The following is a 13698-nucleotide window of genomic DNA, read 5'->3' as shown; positions in this document are numbered from 1 at the left end:
ATTATAAATTCTCTGGTGACCTTACCATTCTCTTAATGTTTAGACACAACTGCCACTGAAAGCTGCCTCTGTTGGTTTTTGTTCTTCCATTGAAATATCTCATGAGTAAAGTTTCATCATTATCACTTCTAACTTTCAGACCTCACTGATCATTTCTTAAACTCCCTTCTCACTCTTATCTTGTCACTCGTCAATCACCAATCATGACTCATGACATCGATCATTACCCATTCAAGCCTCAAAACTCACCAATTGGTCACTAATCACTTCACAAATCCAATGTTACTTATCTTGTATACCAACTCTTTGCTGATCACACACTTGTTTGATGGTGATATTTTAGCCTAACACTTAATGATTCCAGAACTGATCCATCTTTGACTCTAAAAACTGCCATAAAATGGATACTGTATATTTGTTCCACATGCCTTTTCATCTTAAGCAAACATTAATATTTGAATTAGTGTCTCTTTAACAAATACTACTATTTAGCCACTTGTGAATGCATACAAAGTAATGAATATCTATAATACATAGAATTAACTATATGAAACTCACTGCTGAAAAGAAGTAATTTTTTTATTGCAATCCTGAAACAATTATAAAAGTGGTGTATAAACTTGGAAAATATAACTTCTTTCCCCTGATGCAAAACAGTAAAAGTTCTTACATTATGCACACTACACATTTTACCAACATTTGCAGGATTTAGAATTTACAACAATAAAACTTGGACAATAGAGTTGTTTCACAAGTCTATCGCCATGCCAGGAAAGCAACACTTTGTAATATGATGTTCACAAACGGATAATAACTTGTCTGGGGGAGTGCTAAGCCGTTAAATTGCTTCTCTGAGGGAGTTATTAAGAATTTTGTAATGGGAGAGCAAATACAATTATGGAAAACGCATTGAAACTTTCTGTTTCATAAAACATTTTTATTGCATCTTTTGTAACTGATACCATATTCTTTATGATCTTTTTGCTTAGCAATTCAGTAGGATTAGCTTTAAAATAATTGTAATAAACACACAGAGTTTTGGTCATCACAGGGGATAAGGTTCTGATGACAGACAAGTAGGGAAAAAAGAAAAGTAGAGAAAAGCAGAGAATGTTCTACTTATTTGGTGAAACTGGTAGATGATTGTTTGTCCTTTGAAACAACTGTTCCTGATAAAATAGAAATCCCCTGCCCCTAAATGCTGGAGACTGCTTCCTAGGGCTGAATGTGGTTGGCCTTAACTGCATATGAAAACTACATACACTAAATAATCTATACCATGACTAGGAAGCATTTGAAATATTGCTTGTAAATAAAAAAATCATTCTCTCTGGTCTTCTTTTATGACTAGTTTAAATAAAATGTTTTCTCCACCTCATAAGGTACCATACATAAATCCAATAGTAGTTGGGGCACTTGGATTTCTTACCACCTCTTCTCCCTTCATAGGCAGTACATTTCTATTATTATTATTGTTATTGTCATAGATTTGTAAGGCGCCACAGTGCTCTGCAGCGCCGTACAGTAGGGAAAACAGTACATACATAAAACAGGGACAAACAAGGTAGACAAAATAATGGCAGACATGAAAACAAAGGGTATGAAGGACCTTGCTCATTAGAGAGCTTACATTCTAAGTGGAAGAGGGCACAGCTGAAATCAAGAGGAGTAAATGTGTTTCAGAGTGGAGACTTGAGGATAAAGTCAACCCTAAAAAAGAGATGCATTTTCAAAGAGCATCTAAAGATTTGAAGACTGTTGGAAAGTCTGATTGAGCATGGTAGGGAATTCCGTAAGTGGTGAGCCGCACAGAAGAAATCTTGTAGGCAGGAGTGAGAGGTGGCTACCAGAGACGAGACAAGGTGCTGCTCAGATGTAGATCTAAGAGGGTGGAAGGGAGAGTATTTTGATATGAGATTTGAGATGTATGAAGGGATAGTGTTGTTGAGGGCTTTGTAGGTAAGGGTGTGCAATTTGAATTTGATTCTGGAGGACACAGGAAGCCAGTGTAGGGATTTGCAAAGTGGTGCAACAGATGTGGAGTGGTGAGAGAAGAGGATCAGTCTTGTAGCAGCATGTAAGATGGATTGAAGTGTGGATATATGGGTGTCAGGAATGTCCGACAGCAGGAGGTTGCAATAGTCAAGATGGGAGATGAGGAGAGAATGGATAAGAGTTTTGGTAGCATGTTGAGTGAGATAAGGGCGTATTCTGGCAATGTTTTAAGGTGGAGTTGGCAGGACTGGGAGAGAGTCTGGATGTGATGAACAGAGCAGAGGGCAGAGTCAAGTGTGGCACCAAGCCAGCGGGCTTGGGAGACTGAGGAAATTGTGGTGTTATTGACAGTAAGGGAGATTTGAGGGCAGGTGGTGACTCTGGCAGGAGGGAAGATAATAAGCTCTGGTTTAAAGATATTGAGCTTTAGACAGCATTGGGATATCCATGTGGAGATAGCAGAAAGACAGTTGGTTACACGAGATAGTACAGAAGGAGAGAGGTTAGAGTAAGAGATATAGATTTGGGTGTCATCAGCATAGAGGTGGTATTGGAGGCCGAATGAGCGAATTAGTGCCCCAAGAGAACTTGTGGGAGACCAACAGTTAGTGGGACTGGAGGGGAGGATGTGCCAGAGGTAGTAACACTAAGGGAGCAGTTCGATAGGTCGGAAGTGGACCAGGAATGAACTGTGTCATGAGTTCCAAGTGTGTGTAGGTGTAGAGGGTGATCAACAGTATCAAAAGCAGCAGAGATGTCCATTAGAATGAGTATGGAGAAAATACCATTAGATTTTGCAGTAAGTAGATCATTGGTTACATTTGTGAGAGCAATTTTAGTGGAATTTTGGGGCCGGAAGCCTGATTGCAGAGAGTCAAGAATGGAATAAGAGTAGAGAAAGTGAGACAGGCATTTGTACACTAATCGCTCAAGAAGTTTGGAGGCAAAGGGGAGGAGAGCAATAGGACGTTAGTTGGAGAGAGAGGCTGGATCGAGAGATGGTTTCTTTAGAATAGGTGAGATGAGCTCATGTTTAAAGGAGGATGGAAATGTGCCAGTGGAGAGAGACAGATTGAAAAGGTGAGTTAGAGGTGGACATGCAGTGGAGGAGAGAGAGCAGAGTAGTTGGGAGGGAATAGGGTTGAGTGGACAGGTTGTAGGGTGAGATGATAAATTAAGTGCAGAGACTTTGCCTTCAGTTACTGGAGAGAATGAATTAAGGGTGGATTGGGGAGTGTAGGCATAGGTGGGTAGAGTAAGTGGAGTGAGTGGAATTTGGCATGAGGAAATATCTTGTCGAATGGTGTCAATTTTGTCTTTGAAATAGGTGGCAAATTTATGGGCAGTGAGGGAGGAAGGAGGAAAAGGTGCAGGTGGTCAGAGAAGTGAGTTGAAGGTGGCAAATAGGCGACATGGGTTAGAAGATTGGGTGGATATTAGAGCTTTGAAGAATGTTTGTTTGGCAAAAAGGGCAGTGCTGTAAGATGGAAGGATGAATTTATAGTGGAGTAAATCAGGATAGGAACGAGATTTCCTCCTGTGGCGCTCTGCAGTGCGGGAGCACTTTTGCAGGTAGCGGGTCTGTTTGTTGTGCTATGGCTGGGATTTGGATCATATTTATATATTTATATATTCATATATTGCTATTTAATTCTTATCTTTTGCTCTTCTCTCATTTTGTTCCCCTAACAACGCTCTCCAAGTTTTTGTTACATTTTAAACTATGTGTACTTTGTATTGTGTTTGTACTGGTTTATTATTATCCTTGTATTCTACTTAATTTAATAAAATATATATGTAAAAAATATATATTATTTCTACTATGAGGAAGGACATGTATATAATTAAATACAAAAAGAGGTGATATAATTAATATTTTAACTTTTAAACTCCAGATGTCCTGGTCTTGACCATTTTTTAGTGGAAAACAGGGAAAACATGGGAAAAAATTCAGTAAGTGGAAACCAGGAAAACAGGGAGAAAGATGCAGGTGGAAACACTGGATACAAACATACAATCATTGCATTAAAAAACCCCAGAGATCATTAGCTTGAAGAATTCCCCAGTGGTGCTCTGAATGGTGTGTGAAGATTTTGAGCATTAGGGCTGGATAGCCTTTTATTTCAAATGGTATAGACTTAATCATGTGCCCAAGGTCTTGAAATACTAAAGATTTCAGGAAACATTATATTAATCCACTTTAGAACTCAGGAACAGGGGAGGATGGAAGTTCTCCACCCAGCAATGAGATGGAGTCTGGGGGCGAAAAATATATTTTGTAACATACAGTTGGCAGGAACAAAAATAAGCTTGAACTATTCTGCTCGGAGGCAAGTGGGACCTGAAGAGAAAGGTCTGGGGACAGTTGGCATTTACATTATTGACATGTACCCAGAATAATTTTTAAGCAATGAGAGAGTCCACACAAATGCTTATCACTGACCCTAACTTTGAACAAACAGTAAAACAGCTAGGAGGAATGGTGAGAACATTTTGTTTGCCTTAACCGGAGTCATGAGCCAGAAGATAATACTTTTTACCTCTATTTAGCAAGTAGGGTAAATAATGGGTATCAGGATAATCGATTAAAAAGTATTTTAAGACATATGGGGGTGCTTGATAAGCATCTCCCAGAAAGCCTTTTGCATACATAAAAGGGTACTAGATAAATAGTAATAGACATTGAGATTGGTTCATGACATTTCTAGACATGGCGTGTGCATGATAAACATTTATAGACAAGCTGTACTAATTGGAATTGGGAAAATATGTATCATAACAGACTATTTACAGAGATAAGAAGGTACCTGGCATTCCTCTCTGTCCTAACCTAAAGTACGGAATCAATAGAATATTAACACAGGGCTGAAATAAGGAGCTTTTCTAGTTTTTTCTTAATCTAGGAAGATGACTCACCTAGTCCAACTACTCCATCTAGACCAGGGTTGTCCAACCCGCGGCCCGCGGGCCGCATGCGGCCCGGCACACCTGCAAATGTGGCCCAGAAGGAGTTTTGGTTGTGGCAAGGGGGCAGCACTATTAATGGGAAAAAAAATCCTGCAAAAAAAGAAAATACTTACCTTGCGGTCATGCCGTCACGTCAGCTGGTACTCCGGCTGCCTCCCTTGTCTTCTCCTCCATGCGGTGCTCGCAGTGAATGACAGGCATGATATCATCACGCCCAACATCCATTGCGGAGCGCAGCACAGAGGAGACACCAGCGCGAGAAGAACAATCAGCAGCACAGAATTGGAGAAAAGAAGAGAAGAGGACAGGAGAACAAGCCGATTAAAAGGTAAGTTAGGGGGATTTTTTTATTATTTCAAGGGACGCTGACAAGTGAATGAAAGTCACCTGGTCCTGGAGCATCATGGACCTTATCTCCCTGCTACATACTTCTACTTGTATTACTAATGGGGCATTATATATTATTCTCTTTGGCCCTTTATAAGTTGTTATCCCTTAACTAACATAGTGGTGTAATTAGCAAAACAGGTCACAATTTGGGGTCACAGTGATGTATATGTCAGGTACCGCAGGCCTGGTCAGGGCACCCTGATATACAATGCCTGGCTTAAATGCACTTTATTGATATTGCATCGAAACAATACAAAAAGTGATTATAGTATAATAACTAGAGAGGATTTTTTGAACAGGGCGATTGAAAGGTAAGTATAGGGGGATTTGAAAGAAAAATGTATATATATCACTTTTTTTCTCACATATATATATTAACTATGTTTTCTATGGTTTTTTGGATGATCAGCTATCGTTATTGTTAGTGTATCTTATGTGCGGCCCAAACCAACTCATCATCTTCCAATGTGGCCCAGGGGAGCTAAAAGGTTGGACACCCCTTATCTAGACCATCAAATAATATAAAGTAGCATATTTCAAGATAATAATCATGTGACTTTCAAAAGAGGTAGTGGTGAGAAAAGCACATAAAAGATGAAGGGGATAGAAGTGTGCTTAATATGTCTGGTTTAGTACCGTTGCACATAGAGAGACTCAGTTACAAAGGGCAGAATATGCTGATGCACTGTACATTTAATATTTACATTCGTAAATAGTGCTCATGGTGATTTAAAGTGCATCTGGTTGGTTCAGAAGCCGTTTCATTGAATGTATGCACCAACACCAAATCTTCATCTGCTGAAGATCATTTATATACAGTATATTTCATCCCACAACACAGCAGTTTGTGTTTGCATCTATTTGTTGCTTTCTTCTGGATACAGAAGACAGCATCAAATAGATGGGGTAACAGATATAAGTAGCAGAGATGATTGTGAGTAATGCTATGGGGACTCACACAGAGTGCAGCAAAATACATGACAGGACATACAAGGGAGTCAGACAGTAAACAGACATGGGACAATAGGTAGTGAGGATCCAACCCATGAGAGCTTACATTCTAGAGAGAGGAGTGGTGAGAGACTAGCTTGGAGAAAATGGAGATGGCAGGCTAAGAAAGAGGTGGTGATGGATAAGATGGTCAGGAGGTGCTAGGATAGGCAAGCTTGAAAAGGTGAGTTTTGAGTGAGCGTTGGAAGGACTGAAGGTTGGGGGAGAGTTAAGTGAGATGGGGTAGGGAGTTCCAAAGAATGGGGGCAGCAAAGCATAAGTCTTGCAGGCAAGTATGGGAAGAGGTAATGAGAGGTGAATTGAGGCCAGAGGTCAGAGGAGGAGCGGAGTGATCAGGTAGGTATGTACCTTAAAACAAGGTCAGAGATGTATGGGTAAGAAGTGTAAATAAGGGCTTTGTAAGTGAGACTAAGGAGCTTGAACTGAATTCTGAAATGGATGGGGAGCCAATAAAGAGATTTACGCAGAGCCTCTGTCAACAATTTTCTTATAGAACTATTCCAGGTTCCTAACAATCAGATTATGTTGAAAATGTGTGTTTTTCTTTCCGAGTATAAAAAGTGTACTCCATTTCCTGAGAAGTATGAAAACATGGTGACCATCACCCAGCTCCACTTGCTGAGCTATTTACAAGACAAAAATAAATAATCATGCCATGTCTAAATCATTTAATATATTGGGGTTCAGACCATAATAAGAGGGGTGAAAGTTGCTACGTACAACTAGAAGGTGGTGAACCGTTACTAAATGTTTACTAAGGTTCCAGATAAGCATTGTTGGTTTGCAAAAAGACCATAATGATTGTGGAGCATCAAACTGACCTATAAATCAAATCATGATTGGTCAGGTCATCACCAGATAGGACAACAATAATTCTGAAATACAGAAAGGGGGCAGAACATATTTTAACAGACAAGGTTTATATTTATTTACAGGTTCTTACAGGTTTACTTCTTGGTGCATTCATCTACAAACGTCATACACTAGATTTTGCCTTTTGCGTTTCCCTGGTACCAAAGGATAGTGATTTATTTTGACACTGTACAGTATTTCCATGGAAGTTCATCAAATTTGTAAGTATTGTAAGTATTTAGCAGCTTTCTGTCTTTATAAATCTTTAAGAACAGAAATACACAGGTAGTCACTCTCTAAGCTGTCACAAATCAATGCCGATCAAAGGGACAAAAGGCTTCAACTACCGATCCAGAGATGAACAGCAAGGAACTCATTAATTGCATGTGTGTAGTGTTTGCAACCTAAGGAATAGAAACACTTTGTCACATTACATTTTGTGCATGCCTGTTGTGATGAAAGTGAAATTGATATATAAAAGATAGTCTGTTTGTTAAAGAGCAATCAAACTATACACAATGGGACTGCAAGACCCTAAATCACAAGAACACTTATCACAATGTGTGATCACAATTACCTGCAAGATCCAAATCAATTACAGATCACATCTAACTAACCAGTAAAAGCAAGCCTATGTATGCTATTTTATCTATTACAGTGCTTACACATCTAGTAATATATTCATTATTACTAGTGATATATACATTTAAATTACCCATTTTTTACTTTGGATGAATTGCAGATCCGTCTGCACTAATCAGTCAATTATCAAACCAAATTCTAATTTTGATTTTGTTATAAAAGTAAGGAAAGTAATTCACATCATACCATGTAAGTTCAGCAAACATAAAACAGCAGTCTTTGCTCTTGAAAATATTTTATTATATTGGTGAAAATTCAAAGCTTTTACTAATCCATAGATGTTTTGGTCTTATGAAGGCCCTTTATCAATATAACAGTAATGTACACAGAATGATGTTATATACCCTTATAAAATCCATTTTCCATCATTTTAAATATATGACACCTGTATGAACTAATTTATCTCATTTGAATAATCAAACACACACTTCAGTATCTTCAATAACACGAAACTTTCTAACACAATAAAACATGCAAATAAAATATACAATTGTAATGAAATGTTATATTAATATATACTCATAATCGACATACTGCATCTATAAAAGTAAAACACCTATTAATATTGATTGATATAGTGCTCAGTTTCATCTATAGCACGATCCATTGAACAAGCAATAAATCATAAAACCCATAATGCTATATTATAAGGAAGATAATTATTTTAAACTAGACCTGACCATAGAGTTGAACAATATATAATAATTCAATATTGTAATATACTTTAATAGTGATGTATTTTTATTATTTATAAAACCAGCCTGATCTTTTAAATTGCTTTATTAGTATAACGTGGTGTCTCTTCACTCAGTTTGATTTGTAAGGTGACAATGAGACTGGGTCATAGACCTCATCAATCATGACAATGTTACCGTGTACAATATATATATAAGTTATTATTTATTTAAGGCTCGCATGTGTCCCACCTTTTCAGTCCTTCTTTTTGCTATGTGAATTTTTAGCTGCTTGCCAGGGTTACTTCTACAATTCAGTAATATGCAAGATCAGAATTTTTACAGCAACAGGTAGAAATGTGAATGGGTGCGGTGTTCAATAGATGGCTAAGGCGGATTATGGGAAACAAACCATTTTTTGTACACAAATGGGGGTATACTATTAAAGTAGAAGCAGCGAAAAGTGGAAGAAACCGACTATCAAAATGGAGCTAAATTAACTCCTAATAAACTGGAGGCAATAGTGGTGGTATATTTTTTTTTATAGAATATAGTTTTAATTTAAGGATAGTTTACCTCCACTTTATGCTTCCTCTACTTTTGTAATCTCAAACATAGTTTTTACCTGATACCACGCAACATTTAAAACAGGAAAATATATATTTACGATTATTAACTAAACATAGTGTTAATTATAGACATAGTGATACATGTACACCAGGACAAACTTGCAATATACAAAATCCGTGTTCTAAAGCTATGTTCAGATGCTCATCCACCCTGACATTGTGAATTATTAAAGACAGGGCTCCATTATATTTATTGCATTAGCATTTATAAATCTCATGTTGAGACATTTTTGGTCTGCTGTGCTTATATTATATGAACCCCCACTTCAATGTTGGGGGAATCTCTCCCATAGAAACACAATTATTTGCATTATGGAGACTTTATTTTAAATTGTATTTTCAGGAAGACCTCTGTGTAGGCTGCAGCCAAGTAATGTGTTGTACCTACTCCCATGCCAACATTATCACGTGTGACAGTTTTAACACCAATGCTAACCGTGCTGGGAATTTCATATGTTAAAACACTGGTTCCCAGAAGCAGCACAATGACAATGAGCTGGGACTAGAATGTCACATTTCTAGGCTGCGGCCTATGGACCAGATGGGTCCTTCTTTGTGAAGGTCTGATGCCAATCCAGTGTCCTCATAGCGAAGAGGAAAGCACCCCACCAAAGATGGAAAAAAGTTCATAAGTATATATTTTGAAAAAAACTAGAATTATCCTTAATATTATAGCCTTATTTTCACATTCTCAATGTATCTTGTCTCTACTAGTTTTTTCACACTTGCCTTGTGTGTGGAGGAGCCACCTCTTGCACCTGTGATACATGTCCTTTTGTGATGTTATTGTGGGTGGGGGGGGCAGAGTGGTCAGCCCCACGAGAATCTTATTGTGATTCACAGCTTGCTTAGTGGCCAATTTGCTGGACTGGTCCATGCACAGTATCATCATCGACACACATGCAGGTCTATTGTGTCAAGATTTACCAGAGTGTCGCAGATTATTTATCATCAAACTGGGTTAGCGCTGACATAGTAATAATGATATAAATGGTTATATTGGACTAGGAAATATGGATGTTTATATGGTACCAAGATAATATGAATGTTCAAACGGTACCAGGTTAAGATTTTTCTATTGGACCAGGATATTAAAAATGTTTATATGGGACCAGGATAATACATAGATGTCTACATAGGACCATAAGTGGACCAGGTTCAAGGAATTTATGGGAGGTTTCTAAGAAGCATATGGGAGTATAACAACATATGGGAGTACAGGAGCATATGGCAGAGTCATTGTGATATTTATATGGGGCAGTCAGTGTCATATGATATATGTATTGGTAGCAAGATATATATGTGAGTAGTGATGTGAATTAGGACTAGCAGCGATGTGATATGTATATATTGGGACCAGCAAAGATTTGTTTGGAGAGCCAACTCTACATACTAGGATATGTAATATATGGGAATGCTAAACTAATGCTGCTAACATGGAAATTGTAATGGAAACTGGGATATGCATACACATACGTACACACACATAAATGAAGAAGATACTTATACACATTTATACAACAGTCAAATAATTCAAAGTGAAATATACTTCATAATGTTTTGTAAAATCTAAACTGTTTTATATTATGTGTAATATTGTTATTGAACATTTTGTTATTAAGAATATGTGAAATATTAAATGAAGCTCCACATTTGTATGTAATCCTTCCTGAAATAAGTATAATATTGTCCCTGTGATGTGTTATATGTAAGCATATATGGTTATATACAGTGGTCGAAGTGGAAATGTAGAAGTGGCGATATGAAAATGTAGAAGTGGCGATATGAAAAAAGTAAGTGAATGGAATTTGATAGTTTTACAGTAAAGGCAGTAGAAGAAGTGGCGGTATGGCTTTACCAACATATATCAGCCCGTTTTCACCACTGGTTATATATGCATAAATGTATAGCAGAATCTGTGTGCAAGAGGCTGGAAGTAAAGTATGTCTACTGTGTATATGATTGTTCCACTTCTAGGAATAGTATATAGTCACGGAAAGAGTACAGTAAGAGCAGATAAGTAACAGTATTTCTCGGTAAACTGGAAGCTGCCATTCTGAGTAGTTAATAAATGTTGGTTGCTCATAAATTATTTGCCTTATTATTAGTCACCATAATTATTGAAAATACAAATAAAACACCATTCGGATTTTGAAACTTTTTAAGCAACCTGTAGCCTTACAAGCGTGCTAAGTCTACATTGTATCTTCATTGATTTTCTAGAACTCTAAAGGTATGTCATGTATGGCCAGACTCAAATTTTGTTGCTTGCCCCCCTAAAACTAGGGTGATCTAGCAATTGTTTGGGAATCTAGGGAGAATAGCACATGAATGCCGAGCAGCTTCTTTTTTTGCTGTGATTTAGAGATAAGCTATGCCATTAAAATATGGTATAACAGGTTCTAGGGCGTATGAAGATGTATAATGTCAGGTATGTTACAGATATATAAACGTTTATGTGATAGGTATCACTGTGACATCATAAATAAGAATTCTGACATAAGCAGGAATGATGCTGGTAATACCGCAGGACGTGGGCTGCGAGTAGTGAATTAAAGCAGTTCAAGTCAAAATAGTCACATAAAAATTAAGTGTAAATATGCAAATTATATTTATAAGTGGTATAAGCCATGTATCAATCACATCTCTAAGTTTTTGTAACAAATTGTCAGCTGTATGCCTGTTAGTGAAGCCGGTGATACAAAGAGTGGCCTGCCTGTGACAAATGTTACGTAGTGGTGTACATGCTGCTGCTGTTCCTGCTGGTGAAGGCGAATGATCAACCCAGTGGGCTGTCACAGTCATATAGTCTTTGGTTTTCCCTCTTCCACTTGTCCACATATCTGTGGTTAAGTGGACAGTGGGCAGAATAGCATTTTTCAGCGCAAACTCTACCTTTTTACACACTTTTTGGTATAGTTGTGGAGTAGCTTTACGGGAAAAATGGTGTCGCGATGGAATTCTGTAACGCGGACACAAATCCTCAATTAAATGTGAAAAAACAGCTGCGTTTATTGTGGATATTGGACGCAGATCTAACACTAACATGGTAGCCATGGCGTCTGTGATTCGCTTGGCGACTGGGTGACTGCTATCATATTTGCTTTCCCTAGCAAATGATTGTTTCACAGTTAATTGTTGTAATGTAGGACTGCTCTTTTTCTTGGCCTTCCTCTGGGGTGACGATTCACCCCCAGCAGCAGCAACAGCAGCAGCAGTGGGACAAACGCTTTCTTCAGAGGAATCAATTATAGTGCAGGAGTCATCCAGCCTTACTAAGTGGGATGCAGGGCTAACTCCGAGCGCAGCTAAGCATATTGATGAGGATGGTGTCGTGGGTGTATTTTGTAGCCGTCGGGATGTCGGTGACCGAAGGGTCCTAGCTGATGATGGAGTGCTTGTAATTTTTTGGAAGAACTTTCAGTTTTTCCCAACACTTTGCCATGAACTCTTGTCAAATGGCGTAACATAGACAAGGTTCCAAGATGGTTAAGGTCCCTCCCTCGACTGACCGTGGCTTGACATACACTACAAATGGCTATACAACTGTTGTCTGGATTTGGGTAGAAATAATTCCACACATAAGAAGTGGATTTTTTTGTTTTATGCCCAGGCATGACAATGGCCTTTTTCTTGTCACGTACCAGAACTGCTGCCACTGGTGCAGGACTTACACAAACAACCTCATCCTCATCAACATCCTCATTAGCACCTTCGTCGCCTACACAAATTTCCTCCTCATCCTCTTCTATTTCCAAAGTGGCATCCTCAATTTGTGTATCACCGGCTAAACTCAGGCTGTCCAGGCACACATCAGCAAAACTGCTGAAAGGGCCCTTCTTTATGGGTACACAAACAGAATGCTCACGATTAGACATACCACTGGTGGATGGACTCTCCACAGGGATTGTTGTCATTTCTGATTCAGAGCATACATTATCCTCTAATGTCTTACTGTTTTCTTGCAGCTTGGCTTTCACGCGTAACAGTAGTTGTGCATCACTTTTAAACTCCAAATTACTTGGTCTTGCTTTTTTGATCTGCCACTAATAGAGAAAGGTGAAGGCCTCATTTTTTCTTTGCCACTGCGCGTGTAGAATGGCATGTTGGCAATTTTTTTTTTATCGGCAGTTAACTTTTCCTCAGTTACACTTCTTTTTCGCTTCAACACAGTAAAAAAAATTTTGGTGTGTGTTTTTTTCCCTGATTTAAAAAGACTATGTACTTTTACATAGGCTTTACCAGATGGCGTACTGGGAACACTACCATCAGGACTGGTGCCAGCACCTGCTTGCTGATTCTGCTCATATGTAGACTGCTTTGAATCCATTTTAATGAGCCCAAACAATTTGTAGTGCAAAATATTCTATAAATACTGCTGCTAAATATGACTTTTTGCAGCCAGAAAAATTAATGTTTCACACTGGGGAATATGGGACACCCCAAAGCACTTGTAGTGCGATATATTGTATAGATAATGCTGCTAAATATGACTTTTGGTAGCCAGAAAAGTTATTGTTTCACACTGAGGACACCCC

The sequence above is a fragment of the Mixophyes fleayi genome, chromosome 9, assembly GCF_038048845.1.
Source record: "Mixophyes fleayi isolate aMixFle1 chromosome 9, aMixFle1.hap1, whole genome shotgun sequence".
Classification (NCBI taxonomy): Eukaryota; Metazoa; Chordata; class Amphibia; order Anura; family Limnodynastidae; genus Mixophyes; species Mixophyes fleayi.
The sequence above is the reverse complement of the archived record's forward strand: the minus strand, read 5'-3'. Positions refer to the sequence as shown.